This window comes from Argiope bruennichi, chromosome 5 (genome assembly GCF_947563725.1).
Source record: "Argiope bruennichi chromosome 5, qqArgBrue1.1, whole genome shotgun sequence".
NCBI lineage: Eukaryota > Metazoa > Arthropoda > Arachnida > Araneae > Araneidae > Argiope > Argiope bruennichi.
In genome coordinates, this window is record NC_079155.1 from 11432594 (window position 1) to 11446435 (window position 13842).

Here is a 13842-nt window from a genome sequence, read left to right on the forward strand (position 1 = left end):
TGTTTCTCTGTCTGCAAGCACAAGGACTCTAAAAATGCTTTCAGCTAGAGAGATGAAATTTGGAATGTGGATTTAGGCCAAATTTATAACTTTCTAATCAGCACAGATTTCAAAATTTGCACGAAATCCATCAAGATGAAGTTTATCTGCCTGGTTACTCATATACAAGTGAAATTACAAAACACAATAATTACAAAGCGTGGCTATATTTTATTACACATAGTTAAAAGCCTAAAGTTCAGATCGTATTAAATTTCGAACCAAATTTGTTGAAGTGTTGATTATATGGCAGTTCATGCTTTCGAATACGTGCAAACACATTTACTCGAAACATCAAGACTTAAATAAATTAAATTTGGTGTGCGATATTGTTTCTAAAGTTACAATTATGTATCAAATTCTGATTTCAATCCTACGAACAAAAGGCTTCCAAATGGTATATTCAGTGTTCATCATTAAAAGCGAAAGTACAAAGTGAACAAATGTGGAATTCTGAAAAAAGAGGGCTTCTGTCCATTTTTATGGCATATGGCCATGTCCAAGATCGACAACGCTATACAGAAAGAAGAGGAATAACGCCTTTATTAAAGAACATGAGAAAAGTGTCGGGGAAAAGATTATCCCAGTTGGTTATTTAAATATGACCTATGTCCTTAACTAATGTAATAAGATAATTTTTGCAAAAATGGATTGTTGTATGACAGGGAAATATGATAGTAATTGATATGAAAAGAAATAGAAATTCTTCTCAAGAAGCACAGCAAAATAATTAGGATTAAGAAACTCTATTCTAAAAGAATGATGCGATAATAGAATAGTGTTTATTGATTTGTATTCAATGATTTATGACTGGAATTTTAAGAAATTACTCACACACACACACACACACACACACACACACACACACACACACACACACACACACACACACACATATATATATATATATATATATATATTCAGTGAAATGAATTTTAACAATTAGATACGAGAAACTGAAATAAAACTAGCTAATTATTCAGTTTTTTTTTTGTAACATACAAAAAATACTCTGATTGTATCACTAAATTGAGATGGCTTTGAAATTTCCAAAAGTTATTTTGTATGTTTTATTAAAGATTAATCATATAGTCCAAACAATCACTGGAATAAATATTTCACGCAAAACTATTCACTCCTTTGAGCTAGCAATGCTATATTTTTAAATATAGAAATATTATAATGAAATTAAGGCAAAATAAAAACATGAGAAAATAATTCTGAATATTCACTAAAAGTTAAAATTTATTATGAATTTAATTAAAAATGGCAAATAAATCTTATCAAAATATCAAAATTTCATAGTTTTTTTTTGTTGTTTTTTTATATTTCCATTTTTGATTTTGAAAAATTGAAAATGAAGCAGTAAGAATTTTATAATATGCTCAATGAGAGAAAAAAAGAGCCTTACATTAAATATATTATAAAATGTGCAGGACATATAGTATTTGTGACCTTAATTGCGCTGTAAATGAATTGCAGCAGTTAAAAAATAATTTAAAAATCATAAAAAATGAAAAAAAAATAATTGTAACAAAAACATTATGCAAGATACAGAATAAAAGGTTAACAAAAATTATATTATGCTTTGCATGAATTGTCATCGTCCTGTAAAATGCATAATATTATGATGATTATAAAGTAATAAAAATAAGATTCAGAATACATTGCCATTCTACGAGTTATAAATCAAAGCAAAAGCATTTATAAAAGTATCAAATATAAAAAAAAAGTTCAAACACTTGTTTATTTTAAAGAATTAGGCTCTTAAGAAGAATAAATATTGAGAGCAAAGTAAAAGCCTTTCATGTGAATTATTTCCTTTTGAAGTTATGCGACATTTATCATCTTAGTCGTTCTGTAAAAGAAACTAAACATATTCTTTTCCATAAATAGGAAATCATCAATGCAATGCTTTAAAAAGTGAAGAAGAGTACCAGAAAAGTATTGCTTATCGTTTCTGTAAGCGCTCAGAATAAGTTTCTACATTTAAAGATGGAAATTTGCTTTTACTTCAATTTTTCGAAGGTTTTTTTTAAGCATTTGTATTTAATTTGCATTGCCTTCCAACAATCAGTTGTTGTCTATAATTCAGTAATTACAGGCTGTTGCTGTTTAAAAAAAAAACTTTTAACATTTAAAAAATAACACTATTACAGTTGCCAGTTATTGTTTTCTACAAAAAATTTCATGACTAGCCCTTATTATTTTCAATTAACAAACGATTTATAATTTACTATAGTTTTGTGATAATTTTCTAGAGCCATTAGAAAAAATTATCATTAGAGTTTTAGTTAAAGCTAAAGGATTGTTATTGCTTTTGTTAAATTTATAAATTAGATTTTATTTGAACATTTTATTATCTTTCGATTGATAGTAAAATTATGTTTGTTTAAATTTTGATGATATTTTATTTGATATTTATTATTTTAATCAAAATGTCGGGAAACATGTTGAGTTGTACAACTTATCAACATTTGCTAACCCTGAAATATTGTTTCATAGATGTAAATTATATATTTCTCAATTTCCCACCATCATTGATCACTTTATAAAATCTTGTTAAGTTTGGGCTATGAGACAAAGAGGCACTTATTTCGCTTTCAAAATTATTTTACCAATCCAAAGTTATAGAGCATGAAAATTGCTTCTGATACTTTTTATTATTCATTTGAAAGGCTTTTTTGTTTATTCTTTGTCTTTATTTTTTATTAGTTTTCGTTTAATGGTAATTTATTTTTTATTACCTTTGTACAAATATCAACGCGCTCGTCATCCTTCTTTTGTTTTTATTAATGATGCGCAACAAAAAAAAAATACATTTGCTCACATAAAGCAAAAATACTTTTGAAATTTTAATATCACGTATTTTCTAATCGAATTCACCAGGCACTCCTTATATCACAGAAATTCTCTAAATGCACACATTGAAATTAATATTGTGACCTTAGCTTTAAACATATTTTCGTTAAATTGAACTTTGACGTGGTAATGATTCGTATTATTTCAAAAAAATTAAATAAATATTGATCATATCGATATCCCTAAATTTGTACATAGACGACTGTTATATAATTTACATGACAAGTAGATAACAATAAATGGAAAGAATTTCATACTCTAAGCATAGATGTGAAAAATAATTTAATTTTGGATTATTTTGTTAAAAAAGAATACCTATAATATTGGTCTAAAAATGGCTCCACTTTAATATATATCTTTTATCTATTGCCTTTCGGCCTCTTTTATCATTTAATTCCCACTAGATTAGCTTATACAATAATTTGAAAATCATAACCACCTCGCTTACAAGGCTTTCTACGAGAAAAATTGTAGATAATCGATTTGATCTACTAAACTTTCAAATACTTCTTTACTAAATTTTTTTTCAGAGAAATAAAAGTAACATCAGGGGAATTTAATTGGAAATGTTTAATTAAAGTAAATAATTTATTAGCCATCTCAGTTTTAAGAAGTTTTTATCACTTCAGGAAATGTCACTTTAAAATATATTTTATGCGCTGCTAAGTTCAATTTTAAAATTGACCAATCAAAAAACTGCACCAAATATTTTCTTTAAAGTATTATAGCAAGCAAACAGACTATTATTGAATCATATTTAAAGCTTCATGATGACATAGTTTCTCCTTAATAATAAGAATTGCACTGCAGAAAAAAAGCAACTGTATCTCAATGTTTTGCGTCTTTAGATTAAATACTACTTTGAATAACTACTCGAGTATAAAACGATGCATAAAATGTATGTTTCTAAGTAATTTTATTCAATTCAATTACAAATTAAAAATAGGAATCAGTTACTACAAGAAACAAAAATTTTAAATCTACTTAATGTATATGAATTATAAGTGTTGATCAGTCGCATGTTCAAAAAAAACAGTCGAATGCTACAATTTCAAGTTGCTGGATATAAAAGAAACAGCAAAGATTCTTAAATAAGTTAGATGCATTAATATCAAGTCATATGAATATCAATGCATATTGCTGTGCTGTTGAGATTAAACGGTAATTAATTGAATGATTTATAGTTATTATTCTTTGATCTCAAATATACAGCACGGCTCTAAAATTTATCAAATAAAACATTCATAAGAATGATTTATGAATACTAAAAGAAACCCGCAAAACTTGTAAACTATTGCTGATCAACATAAGTGCGCTTAAGATCTACAGATTTAATATATCCTTAGAGAAAATCCTGTTTTACTTTTATTTAACTGAAGCATTGATTAAGGCTTACTTAATGTTATACGAAATAGCGACATAACTTTAAGATTATTGAGAATATATATCCGAGTTTAGTTATATTAACGTCCCGTTGTAAAGCAACACGAGGACTATTTTGGGACGGACCTCGTAATTTCGAACCGAGGTCAGATGACGAGGACGGCATCTGATCTGGCGGAGGGCGTCAATATATATCCGAACAGTGATTCAACGGCATTGCCTCTTATGATAGAGTCTTCAGAGTAAAGCTAATGTCTAATCTAATTAATCTATCACACTCAGTTCTCAGGAACCTGACATCATGATTAATGTCTGTGTTTTTGGTAATTAATATCATAGAATTTTATCCAAAATTAAATATTTTAAGTAACATATGATACTGACTCAGATGCAGAAAAAATGCCAATATTGCATAAGAAAGAATGAAGGAATTATTCTGCAATTATTCCTCTTTGCATTCTAAAATGCGACACTCATCACAAATTTTTCAATGAAAGCGATGGAATGACTGATTAATTATTACTAAAAAACTCAAAAATTTGTTTAAATTCGTAATTACTGGAGATCAACATACTTGCATTTCAGACTCACTGATTTAACTTATTCCTATAAAGAATCCTATAAAATATTAAACTGCTGTATTGATAAAGTTTCACTCAATCTTATACGAAATTAAGACACAACTTCAAGATCACTGACAATATGTATCAGAACCAGAATATTCAACTGCATAGTCTCTTAAGATAGAGGCTTCTGAGTAAAGCTAATATATAATCTGATTTTATCAATCGCCTTCAATTCTGAGGAACATGACATCATGAATAGTTCCAAGTATTTCGGTAATAAATATGGATGAATTTCATCCAAAAGGACATATTTTAAGGCGTATATGATAACAATACTGATCGCATATAATCAGACACCTAATAATAAGTACCAAAACGGCAGATCAATAAAGAATGAAGGAATTATCTCACAGTTATTATTCATAGTTCACAAAAAGGCAATCCTGTTCGAAAATTTTTCAAAGAAAGCATTAAAGTGACTGATTTATTAATACTCAAAAAACAGCAAAATTTTCCTTAAATTTGTAAATTATCGGAGATCAATATGCATGCACTTTAGAAACCCATTTCTCTATATTCTAATTATAGAGAAATATGTATCGCTTCTATTTTACTGAATCATTTATTAAGGTTTACTCATTGTTACACGAAATTAAGATTCAACATCAAGATTATTGAGAATATGTACAAGAACCAGAGATTCAACTGCAAAGTCTCTTATGATAAAGGCGTCAGAGTAAAGCCAATTTCCAATCTAATGAATTTATCGCACTCTATTTTCAGTCACATGATATCGTGAAGGTTGCCTATATTCTGGGTAATATATATCAATGACTTTCATCCAAAAGTAAATATTTTAAGTCATATATAAAATATTCGTGTTTCATATACTAAATAACAAGTGACAATACTGAAGATTCATAATGAAAGAAGGAATTTATTTGATATGTTTTACTCTTTGTTCACTGAAACACGACACTGCTCTCAAATTTTTTAAAGAAAACATTCAAGTGACTTATTTATTACTACTAGAAAAACAAAAATTTTGATTAAATTTGTGAATTATTGGTGATCAACGGACATGCATTCCGGACACACTGATTTTACTTACCTCTATAGAGAATCCTGTAATATATATATTTAATTGAGTCACTGATTAAGGTTTACTCAATACCATACGAAATTAAGACACATCTTTAAGATTATTGAGAATATATATCAGAACCAGTGATTCAACGGCACAGCCACTTATGATAAAGGCTGTAGAATAGAACTAATACCCAATCTAATTAATCTATCTCACTCTATTCTCAGGTGCCTCCTAAATTGGAATTATTAATCATGAATAGAGTTTATATTTTTGTTGATATCCATGAATTTCATTCAAAAATAAGTATATTAAGTTAGTATATGATAATAATACTGACTAAGATAGTCAGCCAATATTGCAGATTATTAACGAATGAAGGAATTGTTTTATAGTTATTACACTTTGTCCACGTAAATACGACACCGTTCTCAAATCTTTCAAAGAAAGCGCTCAAGTAACTGATTTATAATCACTAAAAAACGCAAAATTTTGATTAAATTCGTAAATTGTTAGTGATCAATATACATACTCATCACACTCACTGATTTAACCTATGCCTATACAGAATCCAAGAATATTTAACTGAAGTATTGACTAAGATTTACTCAATGTCAAACTGAATTAAGACACAATTGAACATTATTGAGAATATATATTCGAGCCAATGATTCAACGGTATAGCTTCTAATGATATGTCTTATCTAATCAGAGTAAAGCTAATGTCTTATCTAATCAATCTATCGCACTCAATTCTCAGGAACATTGCAACATGAATAGTGCATATGCCTTTGGTAATATATATCTAAGAATTTCATCCAGAAAGAAATATTTTAATCGATATATGATAATAATAAATACCAATACAGCAGATTAATAACGAATGAAGGAAGTATCTTAGAGTTTTTACTTTTTGTTCGCGGAAACATAACACTACACTCAAAATTTTCAAAAAAAGAATTGATATTGATGAATTATTAATAAAAAACGTCAAATTTTGATTAAATTTGCAAATTATTGATGATCAAAATACATATACTTTAGACTTATTGATTTAACTTATCCCTATAGAGAATCCTGTAATACAATTAAATGAAGCATTGATCAAGGTTTACTCAATGTTGTGCGAAATTGAGACACAAGTTCAACATTATTGAGAATATATATTCAAACCAATGATTCAACGGGCGAGTCACTTAGGACAGAGGCTTCAGAGTAAAGCTATTACCCAATCTAATTCATCTATTGCGCTCTATTCTTAGGTACATGACATCACAAAAATCACCCATGTTTTTGCTAACAAATATCAACGAATTTCATCCAAAAAGACATATTTTAAGTCACATATGATAATAATATTGGTTCAGATACTTTATAACAAGTATCCATAGTGAATAATAATAACAAATGAAGGAATTATGTTATAGTTATTATTCATTGTTCACGAAAATAAGACAGAGCTCTTAAAATGTTTCAAATAAAAAATTGAAGTTAGAGATTTGTTATTACTCAAAAATTGATTACTATTACTTGATTAAATTCTTAATTTGTTTCTCATAAACATACATGCACTTCGAACTGGTTTATTTAACTTATCCCTGTAGAGAATCCTGTGATATATTTAAATGAAGTATCGATTAAGGTTTACTCAATGTTTTACGAAATTATGAGAAGTTAAACATCATTGCGAATATATATTCGCACCAGTGATTCAATGGTGTAGCCTCTTGCGATAGAAGCTTCAGAGTAAAGCTAATATCCAATCTAATTAAACTATCAGAATCTATTGTCAGGCAATTATGATATTGCAAAGTCTGTCTATGTTTTTGGTTTGATGAATATATATAATAAATAATATATATATATATAGAAGAATTTCACGCAATTAGAAATATTTTACGTCTCATACTGGCTCACAAATTTTGTACCCGTACTATAGATTAATAAAGCCATCCTTTATTACTTAAATAAAGATGGTCCAGAATCCTAACTAAAAGAGCAATGCTTAGTAAATCGATCAAAGCCGAGCGGGCACAAGTAAATCTTTTACTTTTCTCGCCATTCTTAACCCACAAGAGATTTAAAGTGAGTCCCTTAAAGCAAAGGATATTAACTTGTCGAGAACTGATACGGCGGCGTAAATCCTTTTAACCACTGACATCCCCATATGCTGTAAAAATAATGGGTTTTATAGGTAGCAGACGTGGAAGGGACCGCGCCGAGGAAACAGCACATGACACCGTTGTAAACATTTATGAAATTTTAGATTCATGGTAATGAAGACTGATGACGCTGAATCACGTGATCGGGAGACATTTCTCCTTCTTCGGAATATTATGGTGTCCCGAATGGGTCGCTTGTGACAGGGCTCGAAGAGTTCTGAGCAAAGCAATTATTTCACCAGCCCAGTGTTGAAAAGACTTTGCTGCACGTTTCAAGAACTGTGAATTCCATTACTTATTAAATCATCTGGCAGAAGGCTTGGGCGAATTACCATTAATGGGCTTTTGCTGACGTCATGTTATAGTTAGCTGCAAATCTCCTTCTCAGTTCTGCGCTGCGGATCAGTGTCAACAGCAGATCTCGGAGCTTTGGGTTTCACTTTAGGAAATTGAAAAGTGAAGTAAAACGGAAAAATTATACTCGGACATTTTAGATTTTTCATGCAATTGATAGATTTTCCGTAGTTTTTATTCTAACGTTTAAAAAGCGATTTTACAGGGTTATATTAAATTTATTTCTTTTGGCACTCAAATTAAGAACATTTTTAATTCCATGCTTTGATTGAAATTAATAATAAATCAAACTGAATTCCTTTTTAAATTGAAGGGGTAAAGTTATAAAAAGCATTTTTTTTCGGAAGGTCTGAATTTAAAAAGACAAATATAATTTTTATTCCGAAAGGAATAGTTTCCCTTTAGCTTTGTTTATAATTATTGTTTAGTATTTAGGTTAGGTTAAATACGTTGTTACAGTAGAGTTACAATTACTATTGTATGAAATAAATTGCATTACAATTGTGTGAAACAAATTATTCAAAATATTTAAAGTAGATGAACATTTGGAACTAATCCCCCCCCCAATTTTATTTTTCGATTAGTTCGTCAAAGATGTAGCTCGAAATGGATATTTTTTCCTTTGATTAATAGTGAATTTAAATTTTAGAGTAAATAAAGTAATGACTTGTGTCAATCTCCATTTTTTTAACTTTTTATTTTGTCCATACTCAAAATTTTGCTTCAAAGATATTATTTTACTTGAAAAAGGTTTCATGTTGAGAATAATGCATTAAATAAATATTTATTTCAGTACTGTTTAAATTATCTGAAAAAATATTTGGATGGATTTTCATATATGGCTTTTTAATACCGTTATGTTCCATTTGCAAAGTATTTTACAATCAGCTTCAGAGTGTTGTTTTGAATCCCAATACCAATTTCGCTCTCCAGAAACTCGCAGTTTCATCACTCAAATAAAAAAAAAGCCTCAGAATTCTGAAGGGTATTTTGATCTAAAAAATTAAATAGATTTATTTTAAATATTTTAAAACACACTCTTACTTTCCATGTTAACCGTTTGCATTTAATTTTCACTTTAATAATTAATCTGTTCTAAAACAACTTGGTATCAAAAACAAATAAAATCGAATCATCAGTTATAAAGTTATATTGCCAGAAAGAGTTGGTTTTATCTTTTTGATAGCGCACAAAAAATTTTAAAAAAATTTAGACACATATGTATTTAACTTAAATATGATATTCATTTGAAGTAGTTTCGGATATAATCTGGTTGGCTCTTTTACCGTCTTTTAAAACATATGACAAAAAACCCACATTCTTGGAAATATAAATGCATTTCTTTATTTGGCATGAATTTGATTGCGATCTTGTCACCTGAAGTGAGAAATCAAATAATAACAATTTGATTCCGGAATACAATTGTTTGTCTTGCTTACTAGAAATCTTTAATTTTTTTTTTAATATTCCTTTGCCATTTAAAAAAATGATAATATTAACCAATTTCTATAGAAAAACTTTTATTTAATTATTTCAATATCCAATAAAGTTTTTTTTTCAGAAGTATTATATTACCTAAAGAAAACTGTTTGGATTTTTTTGTTTTCGTCTCAAATAGTGATAAATTTGCTGATCAGACAAACCTCAACGTACTTTTCTTAAAGCAACTCAAAAATTACTTTACTCTTCCAGATAATATACGGCTCAATAAATTCTAAAAGCTATTTGTTTTCTTATTCTGCTGAAAATTCTTTCTTTTTTTTTTCCTGCAAAGTTTCAAATATTTTCTCTAGAACAACTTTGATTAAGAAATGGAATCATTGTCAAATTTATATAATATATTATTTTAAAGGAGTTTTTATTTATTTTAATATTAATAGAACTATTAATTCAACTCTACATATTCATAGCTTGTACACCGCTCTCTCCAAATCATTTTTTTTTTCTAGAAATGATTTCATATGCAGGTGTGGCCATTTCATTTCAACATTTGGACTTTCCAATGAAAGAATATCTGTATCAGAGAATGAAATATTTGTATATAATAATTTTTTCTCATGTTATATACTGAACACATGGATTTCTTAGTAAATTTCAATGTTCACAAAATAGTGTGAGACCATCAGAAATACATTTTTTTATTTCCTAAATGACCATCTTTAATTCGGTAGAATTTCAAAAAAATGATAAATTTAAAAAGCATAATTTAAGAAACATCATAACACAAAAGTCTATCAAATTAAAATACAGGAATGCATGATGCCATTTATATTCTTGAGAATCAAAATTATAACGTAATAAACAATAAGAAAAAAAATTGAAACAAAAATTTTCACAAAGAATCTTCGATATCAGCTCTAAACATTTATGGGTTTGTTTTGTATAAAATGAAAATGATGCATAATAAAGCGGAGCCTAATATAAATACTTTTATAATAATGTATAATACATTATAAACTTCTTAGTGTTGAAACATTTTTGCAATTTTTTTTCTAAAAATGCCATTTTTTATATTAAAATGTACTAATATTATACGATTAAAATGCTAACAGGACATACACAAACAATAAAAGAAAGAAACTTTTAAAAAATGAATTACTTGGGAAATATCTACATTTATTTAAAAAAGTTTTTAAGTCTAAAACAAAAATAATATCAAATGAAAAAAAAAAATAGTTTTTAAAAATTATCAAGACAGGATTTCACAAGAATTGAACAGCCTGAATACAGTCTTGAATACATTTTCAAAATTTTCTTCTATTTTCAACTATGATTTATATTAGTTTCTCTGCAATCACGAAATTAAAATAAAATTCAAATATTATTATAATTTTTGAAATTCATAGAATTTGATTAAATTTGAGCTATAATTCACTTAACCTCCTACCATATTTTCCCAAAAATTATACGTTTATTAAGGATAAAATATTCAGTAATAAAATATTGTTATGAAAGGTAATATTTATAAATCTCAGAAATGAAAATGCAATTTAACATAAAAAGATGAGAAAAATAAATTTCTTTTAAAAAAAGTCTTCAACAACACCTACGTTCATTTAAGGATCCAATTTTCAGCACAAAATGAAAAGAGTGCTTAACTCTACTACAAATTAAAGAGAAAAAAAACCATCTTTATGCATTATAAAGAATGCCGAAGATAGAAATAACGTGGAATTGATGACCCGAATAGTTTCAGAAACTGGAATTTAGAAAATGCGAGCCTCCATAATAAATAAAAGAATTTTCCAATTTATATGCAAATCTTTTACAATTTTCGGGTACCTCTGCATAACTTGATTGTACGATAATCTCTCTCGACGACAGAAAAAATATTTTAAATTCCTTTATAATTTAGTGACTATTATTACGTGGAGAACTGGCTTCGAAATATGGAAAACTAATACTTAATTATCTCCAAGGTTTCCTTAATTTCACAAAAATTCGTTATATGATAGTTTTCAAATAAATAATTTCTCCAAAGATTTGTTAGTTCTGTCTGTAAATCCATTGCAGTCGCATTCGAGATATTCATATTGGAAATGTGAATGCAAAGCATTCATTACCTTAAAATAAATGTAATCATATTACAAATCGGAATTGGAATTACGAGTCCCCTGATACTTTACGATCTGACTATGCTAAATTATTTATGAATGGTTTGTGTAACATTTTATAAAGCTTAATATCTAATGATCTTGAATATTCAAAAATAATTTCATCCTTTTGCCTTCAAATATTTATTGTTCATTTTGTTTTGAAGAAATGATTAAAGTCAGTTTAACTGTTCAAAAATTCAACAGCTCGTTGAGTCAGCATAATTTTAGATTTTTTTTAAACATTTTTTTTCGCTTTTTTAAAAACTTTTCTATGAAATATGAGTAGCTGAATATTTATTTATTTTTCAAAAATAAATTTAAAAGTTATTTTTAATTATATACAAAATTATTATTTTTTAATTATTTAAAAATAAATTATTAAACTATCAAAATTTAAAACAACATCTGCTGGAAAAACTTAACAGTAAAAAATCCTTTCTTGCTTGAGGTAAAACATTTTTCTAAGCACGCTTTGAAATGAAATTTATTCTAATTAAAAGAATTTATGCCTATATTAATAAATAAACAATAAACATTCAGTCGATTATTAAGGAATTTATGTATATATTAATGTTTTGAAATAATTATACCATATAGTAGTTTTCTAAATTGTTTTCCTTTATATTCCAGTAAAAGGAAAAATTGTGAAAAATTAAATCTCATACAAAATTATATCGTAAATATTTTGCCTTGCCTATTTTGACTGGAATAGCAATACACTCCACAGATATATTACAAAATTATATCTGTTTGTATAGTTTTCATGACTTCTTCAGAATTCCAGCCACTTGATAAAGAATCATCAAGTTAGAGACATTTCAGTGTTTTTTCTGTGCAGAATTAAGCTGCCAATTTGTCTGGCTTAAAGAACATTTCAATATTTAATATGATTGCATGTTCAATATATTTTAACTTTTATAATTTATTGCTTATACATGAGAAAGTTTACAGGAATGTAATTTTTGTTTTAAATCTGCAGTATGTTTGTTATTAATGTTTTAAATCCGGACGATGTATGATTTTATATTCCTTAAAAATGCAATAAACATTCAAATCAATTCAAAAACAATTATTAATTTCTTTCAAATCATAAGCATATTTTAATAATATGTTGTTATTTTATCACTAATAACTTTCTAAATATTGTGAATCTTGAATCACAGAGGAACAATATAAATATGCTTTGAATCTATTGACTAGATTGACTAACCTTTTGATATTTGCTTTTTTATTACTGTATCTTATATTTTAGATTTATTTATCAAGAATAAAGAAAAATATAAGCAAGGCAAATTTTGAAAAATGATTCATGTGTTTTAAAGTACAATTCAAAGTCAGAACTTCATAAAAATATACTGCAAATTTAAATTAAATTTTATGACATATCACTTTATGTAAGTATTTAGCAAGAATGGCAATAAATTTAATCACTTATTGGCAGGTAAATTGAGATCATTAACAAATGGTACAATTATGCATATGATTCTCTAATCCATTATCATGTTACAAATTTAACAAATTACAATCCATTATCATATACAAATCATAGCCCATTCTCATATTACAAATTACAATCCATTATCATATAAAAATTATAATTCATTATCATATGACAATTATATGAAACCATCTGTCTATTTCTTGTATTCTCTAGATATTATGATATTCAGATTAACATTTAAGAATTTGTATTATTTTTTTAAATATTTGATATATTTTCCCATTACAAAAATTTTTATTTACAGCATCAAATTTTCATTTCCTTTTTACAAATTTCGCATATTGATTAAAGA